A 19,493-nucleotide genomic window follows, 5' to 3' on the forward strand; every position below is an offset into this window, starting at 1 on the left:
TCACAGAACCCCTTGGAAGCTTTTAGACAGCTGATAAAATTATTGTGTTTCCTAGTTTAAAGTGCAAGATATGAGAACTTTTATAGATGTCACACATCGTTTTTGGCAATAAAATCACTTAATGATGGAAACCTTTCCAAACTCCTGTTTTCAAGATATTCTTACTGTAGCACAAGTTTCTGGCAGACAGTGATTACTTTCTCACACATTGTTAACTGGCATCTTGAGCTTGAAGGGCCAGGTCAAGCTGGTTTATTTATTTATGTTAAATCACAACCATGGCTCAAACCTTGTAACCTGGCTGGCAGTTGCTCATGCGCAGAGGGGAGATGTACCAGCTCTGTTCCTTTCTTGCCATTCATCTCTGCTTACGTCCTTAGAAATAGCTTCATACCTTAAGTTCTAGGGTACACGTGCACAGCGTATAATAATGATAATAAATAAATAAATAAGTAAAAAGAATCCTGAAAAAAAAAAAAGAAATAGCTTCATACCATTTCTTAGCAGGCATCCTTGCCAGACACTTGCCTGTTTGTGTGAGGACTGGCTCAGTTAAAGACTAGATAATATAAACCACACATTCTCTTAATGAAAATTTGGGATCTGCAATAACAGCACAATTCTGGAAGCAGAGAAGGTGTGTGGAGCCATGTCAGCCCATACCACCTGGTACCCCAGGTGCCCATCAGGGGGCCTAGTGCACCCCTCTGTTGCCTGTCTGGCTTCTGCAGCAAGAGCAAGCACCAGGGTCAACCCACATAATAAAGCAGCAGAGGAATAATTTTCTTTTTTAGAAAAAAGAAAAACCTAATATAAACAGAAGCCTTAATATTTTTCACTCATCCCAGTGAGTGGAGGTCATCACCTTCCACCATGGAGACCTTGACCTATAGGGTGGATGAGCGGGGAATGGTGGGCAAAACTCCACCAAAGAGAGCTGCTTCCTCCCAGACTGTCTCGCTCTAACCCCTGGACTGCGACTTCAGGCTGAGGGGCTTTACCTAGGTCAGAAACACAGGCTAATTTCCCAAGAACACATCAAACACAACAGGTCAAAATGAAAGCCATCTTTCCCATCCAGTCTACTTGCTCTGCTCTGTCCTGATTTCTACCCACAAGCTGCTCAGTAACCGGGGAAGAAACCCAGGAGCCCTGAAAACTGCTCCCTTTGTCGTATCCCCGACTCCCCCACCAACTGACCTGCTCGCCCACTCCACACAGCCAGTCACCAAGTCCTGTCCACTTTCCCTGCTGAATCATCGTGCCGCATCAGCTGAGTTTACCCCCTCTCCTAGAGTCCGACTCCTGGTCTCTCAGCTCAGAACCATTTCTTTCTCTGCATCATTTCTTACGTGGATCACCTAAGCTGCTTCGAGACTGAATCCTTGCTTGAAGGCAGAGCTGATGACTTTGGAGCCTTCTTCATCCCATGGTTGAATTGATTACCAGGAACTTTTCCCAGGACTAGGTATACAAACAAAGACCATTCAATTCTCTAACAGATGAAGGCTGCAGTCCCCTATAAGATGCAGTCCATCATATGATGCCCTCTTAATTATTTTTATGACATGCAGCAATCATACTTCATTAGAACACTTCTCTTTCTTCTCCACTAAACTGTGAGCCTCCTGAGGACAGGAACTGTGCTGGTTTCCTTGTACACAGCATGATGCCAGGCACACAGTAGACATTTGATACTTGTGGTATCAAATGTGTGTGTCATTTGAGAAGAGGCATCTTCTTGTAATTTTTTTTTTAAAAGAGACGGGGCCTCTCTCTCTTTCCCAGGCTGGAGTACAGTGGTGCAATCTTGGCTCACTGCAGCCTCGAACTTCTGATCTCTAGCAATCCTTCTGCCTCAGCCTCCCAAAATGCTGGGATTGCAGGCATGAGCCACCATGCCCGGCCACCTTCTTATAATTATATGTGCACCCCCAACCTCAAGCACTTCACAGCTGACTGCTGAAGGAATGAATGGATGAATGAAGGAATAAATGGATGATTGCCAACAGCCCTCAAATAAACAGAAGAGCAGGTTTTATAGGGCTGCTTCTCAGAGTTTCCATAAATGCCAGCTCAGGGAACATTAACCCAAGTCCCATTTGTTACATGAAAGCAGTTCTGAGGTAGCTGACAGTGCCATCCTCCATCTGGCTTAATTCAGGAATAAATTTACTCTACAATAATGGTTGGACTGTATACATTTCAGACAACCTTCCATGAGTATGGAGGTTGCCATTGAGATGTCCATCTGTCCTCCACCTTAGGGAGCACTAAAGAGACCCTAAAAGTTGGTCTCTTTGTTTTACATTCTAATCACTTTCCTCAAATTCACATTGATTTTTCCAATGCTTGTATAGCTTTTTGTGGAGCAAGCTTTTTTTTTGTTTTTTTTTTTTTGAGAGAGTCTCATTCTATCACCCAGGCTGGAGTGCAGTGGTGCAGTCTTGGATCTCTGCAACCTTCACCTCCCGGGTTCAAGCAGTTCTCATGCCTCAGCCTCTCTAGTAGCTGGGACTACATACAAGTTTGAGCCACCACGCTTGGCTACTTTTTGGATTTTCTTTTCTTTTCTTTTCTTTTCTTTTCTTTTCTTTTCTTTTCTTTTCTTTTCTTTTTGAGACAGTCTCACTCTGTCGCCAGGCTGGAGTGCTGTGGCACGATCTCGGCTCAGTGCAACCTCTGACTCCCTGGTTCAAGCGATTCTCCTGCCTCGGCCTCCCAAGTAGCTGGGATTACAGGCACGTGCCACCACACCCAGCTAATTTGTGTATTTTTTGTAGAGATGGGATTGCACCACATTACCCAGGTTGGTCTTGATCTGCCAACCTCGTATCCACCCACCTCGGCCTCCCAAAGTGCTAGGATTACAGGCATGAGTGACTGCGCCCAGCCATTTTTGAATTTTTTTACTAGACACAGGGTTTAGCCGTGTTGCCCAGACTTAAACTCCTGCCCTCAAGTGATCTGCTCGCCTTGGCCTCCCAATGTACTAGGATTATAGGCTTGTGGGATTACCTGGCCGGCAAGTATATTTTTGAAACCACCTTACTGAGGTACAACTGACATACACTAAACATATTAAAACTGTACAATGTGATAAGTTTCGAGAGAGTGAGCATATCCTTCCTCCTGCAAGTATCTTCCTGCTTCTATGTAATTCCTCCCATCCCCACCTCCACTCCCGCTGTACCCCAATCTGTTTCCTGTCACTATTGATAAGTTGAGCAAGTATATATTTAATCTTTAAGAGCTTCCTCGCTTTCTGTTCCCATTTCATAAATTTCCTGCTTTTTAAAGTATTGCTTTATTATCTTATATCTCTCTGGAGTTTTAATTTGATTAAAATATTTTTTGGTCCACGGAGTTATTCTCCGCAGCCTCCAAAACAGTCTTACTAGTTTATTTGGCTGGTCTTTCTCATTTAGCTTGCATTCTCCTTGCATGTCTGTGGAGCCTTTATTTATCTAAGGACACTAGGTAGCTAACATGCATTTCCTTTGCTATTGAATAAGATTGTTTCCCCAAGGAAACTCTAAGCAAGGAAGGATGGCATAAAGCGCCTGTCTGGCTGTAGTCAGGGAGACAGTGAGTCAGCTGTCAGCCTGTGGACCCCCAAAATGCCAATGAGGGCATATCTGAGACAGGGTAATTTATAAAGGGAAGAGGTTTAATGGACTCACAGTTCCACATGGCTGGGGAGGCCTCACAATCATGGTGGAAAGCAAAGGAGGAGCAAAGTCATGTCTTACATGGTGGCAGGCAAGAGGGCTTCACTTGGGATGCAGCATTGACAAGGAATGTCATAGCTTCTGGCAGACGTTTGTTCCATTCATTGGAAGAGCCGTCTGGGATTTTGCTTGATTCTGTATGCTGTATATACACATGTATATGTGTGTATATATATGGGTTTATGTGTGTATTATGTGCACATGTGCATGTGTGCATATCTGCAGCATGCATGCTTGTATATGTGTAGTGTGTGTATCTAGGTATATATTGTATGTGTGGAAGGCAAATATATTGTATGGTGGAAGGCAAAGGAGGAGCAAAGTCACATCTTACATGGTGGCAAGCAAGAGAAAGCATGTGCGAGGGAACTCCCCTTTATAAAACCATTGGATCTCATGAGACTTATTCATTATCACAAGAACAGTATGAGGGAAACCACCCCCATGATTCAACTGTCTCCCACCGGGTCCCTTTTATGACATGTGGGGATTATTACAATTCAAGATGAGATTTGGGTGGGGACCCAGAGCCAAACCATATCACCCCCTCCTACAATGTGGAATCACCACTGCCATTTTATTTTATAAACATAAATGTTTTTCCTTCTACTACCACCATGCACCTGTTTTTTATTAGCTGTGGCCAGAAGACAGTTGAAGTTGTAGGTTATTTTATACTCTAAACATAGTCTCTTTATGCAGCAAGTTGGAGGCAGATCCATTTCCTTGCTGATACCGTGGCCTCCCTTATTACAATGGAAGGGCCCTTTGCAGGACCCCTGTGGCCACCTCACTTTTATGTCAGGAACAATCAAGTTTCCTTAGAAAACAGCTGGATCCCCAGTGTTGCAGATGATGTTTTGATGAAAATGTTCAAAGCATTCTTTTCCTTTAGCCAACTTCCTTGATAAAACTTTCCCAGTAAACATAGTCTTACCATATGATCCAGCAATTGCATCCCTTGGTATTTACCCAAATGAGTTGAAACTTATGTCTGCACAAAAAATGTTTATAGCAGTTTTGTTCATAATTACTAAAATGTAGAAGCAACCAAGATGTCCTTCAATAGGTATTCACCTATTGATAAACAAATGGTGTTGTACCATACCATGAAATATTTTTTAATGATAGAAAGAAATGAATCTGGCTATGAAAAGGCAAGAAGGAATCTTAAATATATGCTGCTAAGTGAAATAAGCCAAGATGAAAAGGCTACACAGTGTATAATGTCAACTGCATGACATGATGGAAAAGGCAAAATAATGGAGACAGTAACAAGATCAATAACCATTGATCCAGGAGTTAGGGGGAGGGAGGAAGAGGTGAATAGTGAATTTTTAGGTCAACAAAACTATTCTATACAATACTAAAATGGTGGACACATGTCATTACACATTTGCCAAAACTCATAGAATGTACAGTACTAAGTGTGAACCCTAATGTGATCTATGGACTCGAGTCAATAATAATGTATCTCTATTGGCTTATCAATTATAATAAATGTTCCTTAGTAACACAAAATGTTGACAATAGGGAAACTGTGTGGCAGAGGAAAGGGGCACCTGGAAAATCAATATATATTTTCCATTCAATGTTTTGAAAACCTAAAACTTCTTTAAAAACAATCTATCACTTTTTTAAAAAATTGTCGAGTAATATGCCCACAAACCACCTGATTTAAAGTGGGAAAATAAACCTGCCAGAACAAACTAGTTTGCAAATCGCACCTCTTCAAGGTAATATAGAGGACATGTGTTAAAAGAATGATTTCAATTTTAGAGTAGCGAATTGTGAGGGTTTTTCTCCCCTTAAATGTGCAGAGAATAAAATGCATTTGTCTTTTGGGGCCACTCCAAGCAAATTGCAAGATGAGGGAGAGGAAGCTGTGGAAACACTACCACCTAGTGATAGAAGACAGACTTTCAAAAACGTGGCCTAAGGCTTTGCACAATTCATTTTCCAATAACTTTGGGGACATGCTCACAACCATTTATAAAAGCTGGGAGAAAGAAGAAATAGAGGAAGGAGAGAGAGGTAAATGGCTGCCCAAGTGGTTAGGAACTTAACATTTTCCATCAGGCCGATCAACCTAGGGAGAATCATCAGATCTGGAGAGTTCAGAGGCTGCTACATAGACAAGAGACAAAAAAGGCACTGCAGGACCTGCTTGCTTAAAAACGCCCCTGCCCCACAGTACTGCCCACACGTACTGGATGTGAATTCCCACAGTAGGCAATAGGCAAAAAAATGGAGGGTACCCTCATGCAATGAGTGCCTAGGGGGTGCCTGTTCTGGGCCAGGTGCCCCTGTAGGCACTGGGGATAAATATTATATCCAAAAGACTGCCCCCATCATCTGGAAATAAGGGCAGCTTTCAAGCCCTCCTTCCTGAGTGCAGAAAGATGTATCCCTTTGATCATGAAAAGTGTGTGGGAGGAAGCCTTTGGAGGGCAACTCTGGAGCTAGGAAGCGCTCCTGGCTAAGAGGGTGTGTTCAAAGGGACATCTCCACCCAGGGTGGGAAGACCCACTGGGCAAGAAGCAGGGAGGTGATGGAAAGTTAGCCATGGCCTGCCTTTGCTTCAGGTCCGAGGGGGGCGGGGGTGCTAAGGGCAACACAGCAGACTCACCAGCCTCTGGTGAAGTACTTTAGCTGGTTAATGAGTGGTTGGTTCTAAGTCACTTTGCCTCACCAGAGAATTCCTATGATGAAGGGAATCCAGGCGGCATCAGCCTCCGCTGCCCCTTTGTCACTGCTGAGCTGTGCACACCTAGACTGCCCTGTGATCACTTTCCCAGAGCTGCGCTAATAGAGTACCACAACTGGGTGGCTTGGAAGAATGGAAACTGACCCTTTCATGGTTCTGGAGGACGGAGTCTGAAGCCCAGGTGTCAGTGGGGTCATACTCCCTGAGTATGAAAGCTCAAAGGGAGGAGCCCTCCTTGCCTTTTCCAGCTTTGGTGGCTCCTGGTGTTCCTTGGCTTGTGGCTGCATCCCTCCAACCTCTGTCTCCATCTTCACATTTGATTGGCATGTTATGTCACATCAGGAGAACACAGCAGTTCAGTGTCGGCATTTCTGTCCCTTTGAGGTTATCTATGAATGTGAGGTCTTTCAAGCTAAGGGGAATGTCTGTTGAGCTCTTTCTGTGCCAATACGGGGCCAGCTTGTAAGCCTGCGTGCCTGTTGACAGCTACCCTAATATATTGTTGATAACCCGAATCAACTCCTATGAAACAGAAAACAGCAGGTGATGTCACTTGCTCATAAATATTGAATACCTCTGCTCAGGAGGATGGGGACTGAAGTTCCATCCAAGCAGCTCCTCAATGCTCATAACAAATCTGAACTTGCTCTCTCCACTGGAATATGAGCAGGTTCTCTGCATTTTAACAAGTGGACAGTGGTTATGCTGCTTCTGGGGGCTCCCACCCTGAGAAAGGTTCATCATAGCCTGATCTTGAAGGGAATCAATAATCGGTGTCCAACTGAAACTGGGTTGTGTCCATTAAAGTTGTGGACTCTAAGCAAATGCCTAAAAGACCTCTCGCTGACAGTGAAATAAGACAATGAAAATGCCTTATGAAATTCTGAGGCTGTTGAAAGTTTATATCTGGGCAATTTCACCAGAGAGCTCTGTGCCACAAATGGAACCAACTGCTTTGAGGGATAGTAATGTGGATGTGTAGCACCAGCTCCAAAATGACAGTCCCAGAGATGCCCTAGGTGCTGAGTTGTGGGATCAAGGGGAGAGCTGTGACAGAGAAGCCAAAGGAAGAAGGAACCGAGCAAATCCCCAAATGTGATGCTCCCCTGCCACGTAGGTCATCTGCACGCTGATGGCAGGACTTGGAGCCATGAGCTGTGTCACCTGTTGCATCTCCTTCCTCCTCCCACAGTGCTGTCCCACTTTGCTGATCCATTTTTCTCCATAACATGTATCATCATTTCACATAGGAGATTTGTAATTATAATATTGTAAAACATTCCATTTTTGTGCCTGTATTTGTTAACTATTGCTGCCACAACAAATCATAAACGTAGTGGCTTGAAACAATGCACGATTTTTATTTATTTATTTTTTTACAATTCTAGAATTCGAAGTTCCCACTGGGTCTCACTGGGTTTCACTAAAATGAAGGTGTTGGCAAGGCTGTGTTCTGTTTCAGAGGCAGAATCAATTTCTTTGCCTTTTCCAGCTTCTGGAAGCTGCCTGCACCCTTTGGCTTGAGGCTCTCCTCTATCTTCAAAGCCAGCCATCCCATCATCTCGACGTCTGCTTTCATCACTTCATCTTTTTTTGTTTTTGTTTTTGGAGACAGAGTCTCGCTCTGTTGCCCAGGGTGGAGTGCAGTGTCATGATCTCGGCTCACTGCAACTTCCGCCTCCCTGCTTCAAGAGATTCTCATGCCTCAGCCCCCCGAGTAGCTGGGATTACAGGTGCCCTCCGCCATGCCTGGCTAATTTTTGTATTTTCAGTAGAGATGGGATTTTACCATGTTGGCCAGGCTGGTCTCAAACTCCTGACCTCAGGTGATCTGCCCACCTCGGCCTCCCAAAGTGCTGGGATTACAGGCGTGAGCCACCGCGCCCGGCCCACTTCATCTCTTTCTCTGACCCTGAAAACTCTTCTGCCTTCTTTTGTCATCTTTTAAGGACACTTAAGATTACATTGGCCCTTCATAGACAATCCAGGATTATCTCTTTATTTGAGAGTCAGGTGATCAGCAGCCTTAATTTCATCTGCAAACTTCATTCCTCTTTACCATGTAACATTCACAGGTTCCAGGAAATTAGGGCATGGACATCTTTCATGGGAGTGTAAAGAAAAACCTCAAAGCATTTTTCCTTAGCCCTTGCATCACAACTACAATAAACACAGAAGACTTCTGTGGCCGGCTCGGCATGGTGGCTCACACCTGTAATTCCAGCATTTTGGGAGGCTGAAGTGGGCGGATCACTCGAGGTCAGGAGCTGAAGACCAGCCTGGCTAACATGGTGAAACCCTGTCTTTACTAAAAATACAAAAATTAGCCAGACGTGGTGGTGGGCCCCTGTAATCTCAGCTACTTGGGAGGCTGAGGCACAAGAATCCCTTGAACCCAGGAGGCAGAGGTTGCAGCGAGATCGCACCACTGTGTTCCAGCCTGGGCGACAAAGCGAGACTTTGCCCCTCCCCCAAAAAAAGACTTCTGTGACCAAATGTGTGGGTATTATGGGGATTACTTCCCACACACCAGCAAGCAATCAATTCTGTGTTCTGCAGCGGACACCAGCTGGGTGTCCTCCAATTCAATTTAATTCTGACACTATCTACCCAGGGACAGCCTCAGAAACCACGGGCCCAGGGCTCAATCCCACAAGACTGGCCTCTCCTCCCACCTGCCCCAAGTCCGGGTCTCAGGAACTTCTGACCAACTGGTTTCCAGCTGAGATTTCCAACACCCTCTTCGGTTTTGATTAATTTGCTAGAGAGGCTCACGGAACACAGGGAAACACTTACCTATGTTCGCTGGTTTATTACAAGGGATATTTTAAAAGATACAGAGAAACAGCCAGAGGAGGAGATTCACAGCATGAGGTCTGGAAGGGTCCTGAACACAGGAGCTTCTGTCCCCATGGAGTGGGGGCCCACCACTCTCCCAGCACCTGGATGAGTTTCTGTTCACTTTCCTGTCCACCTCCATGTGCTCAGCTCTCTGGAAACCACTGGACCCTGTCCTTTGGGCCTTTTATGGAGACTTCATTGGATAGGAATGACTAAAGCATGGACAACCACATATAAATGTGACTGGAGGCCGGGCGCAGCGGCTCACGCCTATAATCCCAGCACTTTGGGATGCCGAGGTGGACGGATCACGAAGTCAAGAGATCGAGACCATCCTGGCCAACATGGTGAAACCCCATCTCTACTAAAAATACAAAGATTAGCTGGGCATGGTGGCATGCACCTGTAGTCCCAGCTACTTGGGAGGCTGAGGCAGGAGAATCAGTTAGACCCAGGAGGCGGAGGTTGCAGTGAGTTGAGATAGCACCACTGCCAAAGAGCGAGACTCAAGGAAGGAAGGAAGGAAGGAAGGAAGGAAGGAAGGAAGGAAGGAAGGAAGGAAGGTGATTGGACAAAAAGAGTGTCATCTAAGCCCAGCAAGCCCTCAGGCTCTTCTTGGCCTCTCCGTGCAGTATTCATTCATCCAGGTTATGGGGCAGGACCCTCTCTGGAATAAGAGTTTTATGACCCACAATTAAGACAGGTGAAAGGAGAGCAGGAGAAGGTCAGAGAGATGCTGTTCACTCTAACAAGAGCTATGGGAGTTACGAGCCGGAAACCATGGACAAAAACCAGTATCTCATAATATCATAGGGGCCACTATTCTGCCCACCACAGCCTCCTTCCTCAAATGTAGGCTTCGTGAAGTCAGGAATTTTTGTCTCTATTCTTAATAAAAATACAAATGTGATGATGCCACTGCCCTACTTGTCCTCCTTCTCTAAATCCGTATAGAGTCAAACATCCTTAGCAGCAGGTATTTGCCGGGGTTCCCTCAGAATAGCCCTGAAATTAAGGGTTTGGGTGCAAATGATGCCATCCTGGGAAATACAGGGAGCGGAGTGGGGAAGTATGACAGGATGCAGCAAGGAGCCATGGACCGCCATTGTTCCATGGTGGCACAACATGGCAGAGCCCTCTTGTGGGGGAGTGTGGAACACCCTCAGAGTTGCCCACCCAAAGGGCAAGGAGGCAGGGGTGTGTGTCCTCCCACTCCCATTGAGGTCTGTTGCTGGTGTCATTAATTATGCAGCACTTCCAGCCTGTCCCCCAGGGAAGCTGAAACAGCCTTCAGGGGAATCCAAGGTACCTGCAGCAGGACCTCCAAGGCTTGTGAGAGCAGAGGGGATTCAGGGATTCTGTGGGGCACCCACAGCATCTCTGCATGCAGCTCACAGTGCCCATGAGATCTGAACATGCATTTATCTTGTGTAAGATAAGGCTATTTCCCTTGTAGTTGGTGCAAAAGTCATTGTGGTTCTTACCATTAAAGGTAATGGCAAAAACCTTTTTTTTAATTTTTTTTTATCTTTTGACAACATTTTGCCCTGTCGCCCAGGCTGGACTGCAACCTCCACCTCTCACATTCAAGTGATTCTCCTGTCTCAGCCTCCCGAGTAGCTGGGATTCCAGGCATGCACTACCATGCTCGGCTAATTTTTTGTATTTTTAGTAGAGATGGGGTTTCACCATGTTGGCCAGGCTGGTCTCATACTCCTGACCTTAAGTGATCCACCCGCCTTGGCCTCTCAAAGTGCTGGGATTACAGGCATGAGCCACTGTGCCCAGCCAGCAAAAACCTTTTAATATTTAAAAACATTAAAGTTTTTACCTTTAATGGTAAAAACTGCAATTACTTTTGCACCAAACTAATATTTCCCGGTTTTTGAACTGAAAATCCTGTCTTCTTGAAACACTCCCCTCGGTCCGGGCAATCTAGAATGGTTGTTCACCCTGTCTGGTACTGGCTCTTGCAGTAGACAAAGATGAGATGATTTACAAGGTGCCATTTAAAGTTTGCAGCTCTGCCAGCAGCACTGGGGGCTGGCTTGTCTACACTGTTTCAGGATGTATAGATTGATGGTAGCATCTGCTTTAATCAGTTACACAGCCTCATCTGCCTCTAAAAGATCCCTCTGCAGAGTTGCAAAAGCTCCCTTTCAATCAAGGTAATGTGCACACATTTGGTGGGTCATTCTGAAGACCGAGTTCATGCTGTGCAAATGAGAAAGGACAGCGAGGGTTTGTGCCTAAGTTTTCTAGCCTCTCTTAGGTTGCCTCCATTCTCTTTTCCTGATGTGCTGTATCCCTCACCTTTATTAAAGCTGTAGACGAGTGCACCTGTGGCATGCCTTTGAGTCCTTCCAATGATTCCATCCTAGAAGGATCTGCTCTAGCCTGATCACTCACCCCTTCCTTTGCAAACTCCTCAAACACTCTAGAAATAGGGCATTTCTAGCTCTATTGACTTGCTTGTGTTTGGAATCATGTCAGGATCTCTCCTCGCTCTGAACCTTGGCATTACCCTTAGATTCCCAAATGTCTCGTTTGGCCCCTTAAGGCTTATAATGGTGCCCCTCTTCTGTGCTCTCAGAGCTCTTGGTGCTTGTCCTCCACTAGCACTTACCAGCCTGTGCTGGACTTGCCTGCTTTCTGGCTTGAACCCTCCAGGACTGTCTTAATCTGCTTAGGCTGCCATAACAAAGTACCACCGACTGGTGGCTTCAACAACAGAAATGTATTTTCCCACAGCTCTGGAGACTGGAATTCTGAGATCATGGGACTAGCATGGCTCCATTCCTGGTGAAGACTCTTCCTGGCTTGCAGACAGCTGCCTTGAGGTATCCTCCAGTGCAGTTCCATTGTGTGTGTGTGTGTGTGCAGAGAAAGAGGGCCCTGGTGTCTGCTTCTCTTCTAATATGGTCACCAATCCTATCAATTTAGGATCTCACCCCATAACCCTGTTTAGCTTTACCTCCTAAAACCATAGCTCTAAATATAGTCACATTGGAGGTTAGGGCTTCAGCATATGAATTTGAGAAAGGGGACACAACTCAGCCCATAGCATAGACTGTAAGCTCCCTGAGGGCACGGACTGTGCGTCATTCATCATTGAACTCCTGGTGCAATAACTGGCAATAAACATTTGCCGAGTAAATGAATGAATAAACTGATGAGGATGTCAGAGTCTTGCTGCACTCTTCACAACACCTCTCTGAGGTGAGTGAGACCTCATCCATTCACTGCAACCTTCTTCTGCTTTTTCTTCTCTACAGAGCTGAAGAGACAGAAACTGTATTTCCCAGCCTGCCTTGCAAACAGTGCTCCACATATGATTTGGAAGCTGCTGATTAGGTGCAGCCATGAGAGAGCTGACTTTGGAACTGAATTAAGTGCAAAGGGAGTGGCAGTAAGGGGCATATATATTTTTGTTGGTGCAGATCTAGACAGTGTGGAGGGGCCATGGGGGTAAACATTGTCATGGTAGCCCCGATCTCCATCACAGTTGAGGTGTTACATCACTGGAAGCAAAGGTTGATTCAGAGGTCCTGGGGCTGTGCCACTTCCTGATTCTAGAGTTTTGTGCTTGAGTTAAAAGAGGTGGCTTCCCTGGTGGGTTAGTCCTGTAGTATTGTTTTATGAGTCTTTCCTGCAGGCCTCTTCTCTAGCCTGCTTCTTTGACCCATATGAAGGTTTTGTAAGCACACTACTCCTGTATGAAATCCATTTCTGCTTAAAATAGTTAGAGTGGTTCCTGTGACTGCAAGGGAACCTTGCCTGAAACAGATGGAACTATCAAGCCCATCATACAGATGCATACCTGAAAAAATGAATGGCTACTCAAGGTCATAGAGGTTGTGATGCCTCAGCTGGTGTTTGAGCCCAGGTATGACCTCAGCGAAGATGAGGAAGGTTGGTCCACAAAAATGGCATTGTATCTGGACCAAAGTTGAGAACAGGATAAACTGGTAAAGGGAAGAACAGTGTGGGGATGGGAACACTAAGAGAGTAGATGGGCTGGGTTCAGTGACTCACGCCTGTAATTCCAGCCCTTTGGGAGGCCAGAGGATCACTTGAGCCCAGGAGTTTGCGACTAGCCTGGGCAACATAGTGAAACCCCCTTTTTATTTAAAAAAATAAAAAGGAGGAGAGAGGGGGAGCAAGATGGCAGAATAGAAGGCTCCACCCATCATCCACCCAGCAAGGCACCAATTTAACAACTATCTCCACACACACACAAAAAAACACCTTTGTTAGAGCCCAAAATCAGATGAGCACTCACAGTACCTGGTTTAAAAAACAAAAAAATTAGCTGGGTGTGGTGGTGCGCACTTGTGGTCTCAGCTGCTTGGGAGGCTGACGTGGGAGGATCCCTTGGGCCCAGGAGTTTGAGTTTAGAGTGAGCTGTGGTCGTGCCTTTGCATTCCAGCATGGGCAACAACGAGAGATCCTGTTTCAAAACCAAAAGGGAGAATGGATTACCACAGGGGCTGGACATGATCAAGACAGTTTAGTAGGAACGACATGTGAGGCATGGCCCAGTCACAGGCATGAGGGTTCAGAATATAGCCTGGAGTACACATGTGTCCCTCTGGACCAGGCAGAGGCTTCACATCTTGGTGAAAGGCCTGGTGACACTTTCTCTGGGCTTCAGATGGACTGTTGATGCAAAGTTGTTTTTGTGTTTCTGCAAATCCCAGGAGCTGGTGGATGGGGATGGTGTGACCCTGTTGGAACCTGCTGGCTGGCAGCCCTCCTTCAGAGAGACACCGTTTGGAAATTCCCAGAGGCCTAGAGCACCAACCCCTCCCCAGACCTTGGAAGAATTCACCATGATCCCCTGGTAGGTTCAAGTCCACAGAGGATGGATTCTGAAGGGGAACATGCAAACCCATCAGCACCAACCCAGAGCTGTTGTAATAAGTCATCACTCCTGGGGCAGGGAGACTTGACTCTTCCCCTGATGATTAGGAGTTTTGTTGCCTTTTGATGTTCCCAGGCCAGATGCCACAGTTATATTAGCAAAAGAACTCAAATAACCCTGAATAGAAGAAAGAGGAGACTCTCGTTATGATGCACCAATGATTGGTAAAGGTGACTTCCCACAGTGCTGTTTTGTTACAGGGCAATTTGTCAGGGTTGTTGAGGCCACCATGTTACTCCCAGCACTACAGTGAGATATATATGTGTATATATATATATGTACTTACTGGAAGATCTGCAATAGTGTAAGATGTACTATTGCCTCTTTGAGCTTTTGGACAGATGTGTGGCTTTAAGAACTGTTGCGCACCCTGCGCCAGACAGCCAACTCATCGGAGACCCCGAGGAAACAGTCAGTCAATTGGTAAAGGTGACCATACATATCCTTATTCCCATGGGAATTAAGGTGCTTGGTTTATCAGAGTAGATTGTCACTAAAAAAGTCCAAACTCTCTGATCCTCTTTTTTTTTTCACCCTCACCACCCCCATGTTGATTTCAGACTTCTAGTCTCTGGAACTGCAAGATAATAAATTTCTGTTTTTTAAAAAAATTGTGGCAAAATATATATAATATTTATCATTTTAACCATTTGTAAGCATCCAATCCAGTGGCATTAAATACATTCCCAGTGTTGTGTAACCATCATCACTATCTGTACCTAAAATATTTTCCCCCAATGTTAACTCTGTACTCATTAAACAACAGCTCTGCCTCTCCACCCCGCCAACCCCTGCCCCTAGTAACCTCTATTCTACTTTCTATCTCTATGAATTTGACTATTCTAGGTCCCTCATATAAGTGCAGTTACATGACATTTGTCTTTCTGTGCCTGGCTTATTTCACTTAGCACAATATTTTCAAAGCTCATCCATGCTGCAGCATGTATCAGAATTTCATTCCTCTTGATGGCTAAACAATATTCCATCGCATGTGCATACTACATTTTGTTATCCATTTAACTGTTAATGGACACTGGGGTTGTTTTTACCTTTTGGCTATCGTGAATAATGTTGTCACAGACGTTGGTGTGAAAATACTGGTTCAAGTTTCACTTTCAGTTCTTTTGGATGTATACTCAGAAGTAGAGTTGCTGAGTCATAGGATAATTCTATGTTTAATTTTTTGACGAACCACCAAACTTTTCTACAGCAGTTGCACTGTTTAATATTCTATTTTATTTTTCTTTTCTTACGCAAAAAAGGGAATATGTTGGGCTCATGTAACAGAAAAGTTTGGGGTGGAACCAATATAGCTTGCTTCAGGAGTCTCTTAATCTCTCTGATCTCTCTCCATCTCGTCCCTGCCCCCTCCCACTGCATGCCTTTCTCAGGCTCCACGTGGTGACGAGATGGTTGCAGCAGCTCACACAACCTGTTCTATTCAAGTTCATGTCCATTGACTCTGTGAGATCATTGGAGAAACTTTAGGGTTCTGGCTTACTAGAAGGGTGACTAGATTCTGGATGGCGAAGAGGACAGTTGTCCCCTACACCTTTCCCACTCCTTTAAATTTCCCCCACCTCAGGACAGCTTCAGCCTCTCCAGCCCAGCTCCATGTCCATAAACCTTCTGGTGTTCAGGAACTCAACTTCTCCATCACTTTTGATTCTTCCTTCTTGCTTGAACTGCACATCCAATCAGTTCCACTGCCCTGCCAATTCTTGCTTTGAAAATAGTTTTTCCTCTGAGCCACTTCCATGGAAAGCATTCATGATTCAGGTCCGCGTAAAGTGGTTACTGCAAGTGCCTCAGATGCTGGCAGTGATAATGCATCCTGGGAGGTCTACACTGGTAAAATCGTCACCTAACAGGGGGACGGGCTGTCTGCAGAAGTCTCTAAGATGGGTTGGTTCCTTTGAGGCTGGAAATTAAAAAAAATAAAATTAAAAAAAAAAGTTTTCCTGTATTAGGCTGACTTGTCCCAGAGGCAGCAACAGGCACAGCCCAGACCCAGGAAAGGTCCTAATAATGTTATCTAATGTGCTCTGAAGACTCTCCCAGCACTCCCTCAACATAGAAAAAAAAATTTCCTTTGTTTTATGGAATGAGTTTGTAGGTTCCTCTTCTCTGTAACTAGTGACTTCAAGTATTCTGTTTTCTCTAAGAAGTACAACAAAGGTCATAAGAAGCCTGAGTAGGCCCAAACTACAGCTGCCTGGGCACCAGAGTAAAGGTTGTAGGATAAGCCCGTGCCCAGGCAAAACTAGATAACGGACATCTGGGTTGCTTGGCAACAGTCATGTGCAATCCTGTCTTTGTCCTGCCTCAGTATCCCTGCTTTCACACCTCTGTAAGCTTACTTCAAGCTAGCCCACCCCCTTTTGTAAAGTGTGTATAAAAGTCAGGTGCTGTCTTTGTTCTGGGCCCAGTCTTTTGGACGTTGAGTCAGCTGGGCCTGAGTACACTCAATAAAAACTCTCCTGTTTCAACCTGAGGTCTCTCTCGTCCTCCTGAATCCTGCACCACCTTCTCCAGATTAATGTAAGCTTGGTCTTAGGAAGTCGCAGTGGACCTACTGAACTTAGGAGAAACCTGTGGCTTAGGCAATATTTAGAACAGCTGAAGAAAGATCAAGGGAACAGCATGGAGTCTAGAATTTTTTTAAAAAGGGAGAAGGTCAGAAAGTGTTGGACACAGCATCTCAGCACCCAGGGCCATTGAGGCTGGCACTGTGTTTTCTGACTTCTCTCATAATCGATGATAAATGCCTCTTTGTACCCCTAGTCCATGTTTTCCAAGAAACCTACTGATTATGAATTGACTTCCCAGATACCTGGATGGCAGAAAAGCAGTGCCTTGGGTGGTAGCCTAGAGTGCCCCGGGATCTGTTACAAAAGTCCATTGCTCAGATCATTAGTAGAGAGGAAAAGGCACCTTGAAGGGCTTGAGAGCAGGTGCAGGGCTCACAGTAAAGCATGGTCCCCACCCACAAGGCAAGGCTTCAGGATGTGAACCCAGACTCATCAGTCACCCACCTGCTGCCTAGTCATGTGTGATGCCTTTGGGGCAGGCTTCCTTCCCTTAATGTGCAGATTCAAGTCCCCACCTGCCTTTGGTCATGTTGTGATTCCTCACAATGTCCAAAGGTCTCAAATCTTTGGCTTGAATGGGCTCACTTCAAAGACCTACAGAGCTGAGCTTGGTATTAAAGCCACAGAATCAAAAGTTTTTGTATCTCAGTTGCAAGACCTGTGAGGCAGAGGTGGTCACTAGAGCCACAGCACGCTAGTGGAACACCAGCCCTGGGACTTTCTCTGTTCTCGCTCACTCCCTCACTTCTCACTTTCTTTAGCCGTGGCTGGCTGACAGTGCGTGCAACTTCCAGTCCCTAGGGAACCAAGAAGGAGTGCTCAAACCTACAGCCTCCTGGGTTGGTTCCCAGCTAGGAGAGAGCACCAGCGGCGAGTCCTGCCTGGCTCTGGGTGCTGGGTGCCACCATCACATGTGCCATGGGTGATAGGTGTGGTTGGCTGTGAATGGAAATGCACGTGGTGGAATGATCCCAGGACTCAGCCCTATAGCAGAGACCAGTCTGCACACTTCCTGGCCATGGTGTGGCTGAATGATAGGGAGACAACCACAGTGACCACAGGAATGACTATTACGCCTGGCAATTTATTCAGATATCAGTGAGAGCATTGGACGTCTCTCTAGATGCACGTTAGAGGGTTCAGGCCTATTTTAGTTTATTTTTGAGACTGGGTCCAGTTATGTTGCCCAGTCTGGTCTTGAACTTTGGGGCTCAAGAGATCCTCAGCCTCCTGAGCTGGGATTACATGTGTGCACCACCGCATCTGGCTGGGTTTTTTGTCACAAAAATTGTAGCAAAAGAATTGTACCTATGTTCATTTATTTTACCTTCCAAGTCCTTTTTCCATTACCATTTATGATCTTATAAAATGCCCCCTAGTGAACAAGCCTGGCTGCTAATTTATACCCTTTCCTCTGAAGAGCCCCTCTACGGTAGAAGAGTATTAATGACACTTGCAGGGAAGCATGATGTTGCCATGATATGAATAGCTGGATGTTGCCTTTGGGGGTCAGAACCTAGAGATGATGCTCAGAGTAGACTGCCACTGAGGGACTCAGGGATCCAGGAACGGCCTAGGAAAGAAGAAGACAACAGGAAACTCTAGAATTCTGCTCAGAGACACCATCTCTGCTGTTTTTCTCTGGACTCATTGGAGACCAGAGCTAGAGGTCTCTCATCTCCCTCTTTCCTGGCCTGCGTGTCCCAACACAACGTGTGCTTGTGTGTGTACCCCATCTCAACCTTTTTTACTCTTCTCTCGCTCTTCCTTTTTTCACTTGAAACTGTCCCCTGGAAACCATTCCATAGTGATATAGGGAACAATTACTCACTCATCTCCATTGCGCGCAAATATCCTAATTTACTCAACCAGTTTCTAACTTAACCAGTTCCTTATTGATGGACATTTGGTTTGTTTCCTGCCTTTTGCTAATAAAAACAGCACTTCAGTGAGTAGCTTGTGCACATATCTCCTTTGCATTTTTTGCCAGTGTACTTTTGAGAAAGGTTCCTAGGAGTGGGATTGCTGGGTCAAAGAGCAAATGCTTATACAATTTTGCTGGATAACGTCAAACTCCCCTGTATAGTATAATACCACCCAATTCACAGTTTTCATTATATGTTTCTTTCTCTTATGCTGTTAAACCAGAAACTTTATGTTTAACTTATTGGCACAAGATTCCATTAAGAGAAAAATTATATGGACAGACTAAGATTTTAGTTCCCATTACAGGTTTTATTCAATGTATCTGTGAAATGAAGTTTTTATGAGTTCATGAAAACAAGCCAATTTAGCTACTAAGTTACCTCTTACAAAGGGGCCCTAATGCCATAATTTCAGTGTTCACAGCTGGCTATTTCAGCATCATTAAAACTATTGCACTTTGAAATTATTTCAGTGAAAAAATTCGTGCTGTCCCCAGGGGGAAGAATCCTGGTACTGAAGTGTCCTCTGATGGCACTGCATGTTCCTCAAATCCTAGAGAAATGGAAAACTCCCTCCTGGACAGGGCATTGAATTTCCTCCAGCATGAAGTCCCCTTTTTGCTGATGAATCCCACTTTGCTCCCAAATCTAGGACTCAGGGTTCTGTTTGCCTTACATCACCTCCAAAGGAAGCCGGCTGGCACCAAGGGCCAGCCCCTGGAAACTTGGGAAGCGTTTGATTCCACTTATCTGAGCACAGAAGCAGCATGCCAG

This window comes from Pan troglodytes, chromosome 22, assembly GCF_028858775.2.
Source record: "Pan troglodytes isolate AG18354 chromosome 22, NHGRI_mPanTro3-v2.0_pri, whole genome shotgun sequence".
NCBI classification, from domain to species: domain Eukaryota; kingdom Metazoa; phylum Chordata; class Mammalia; order Primates; family Hominidae; genus Pan; species Pan troglodytes.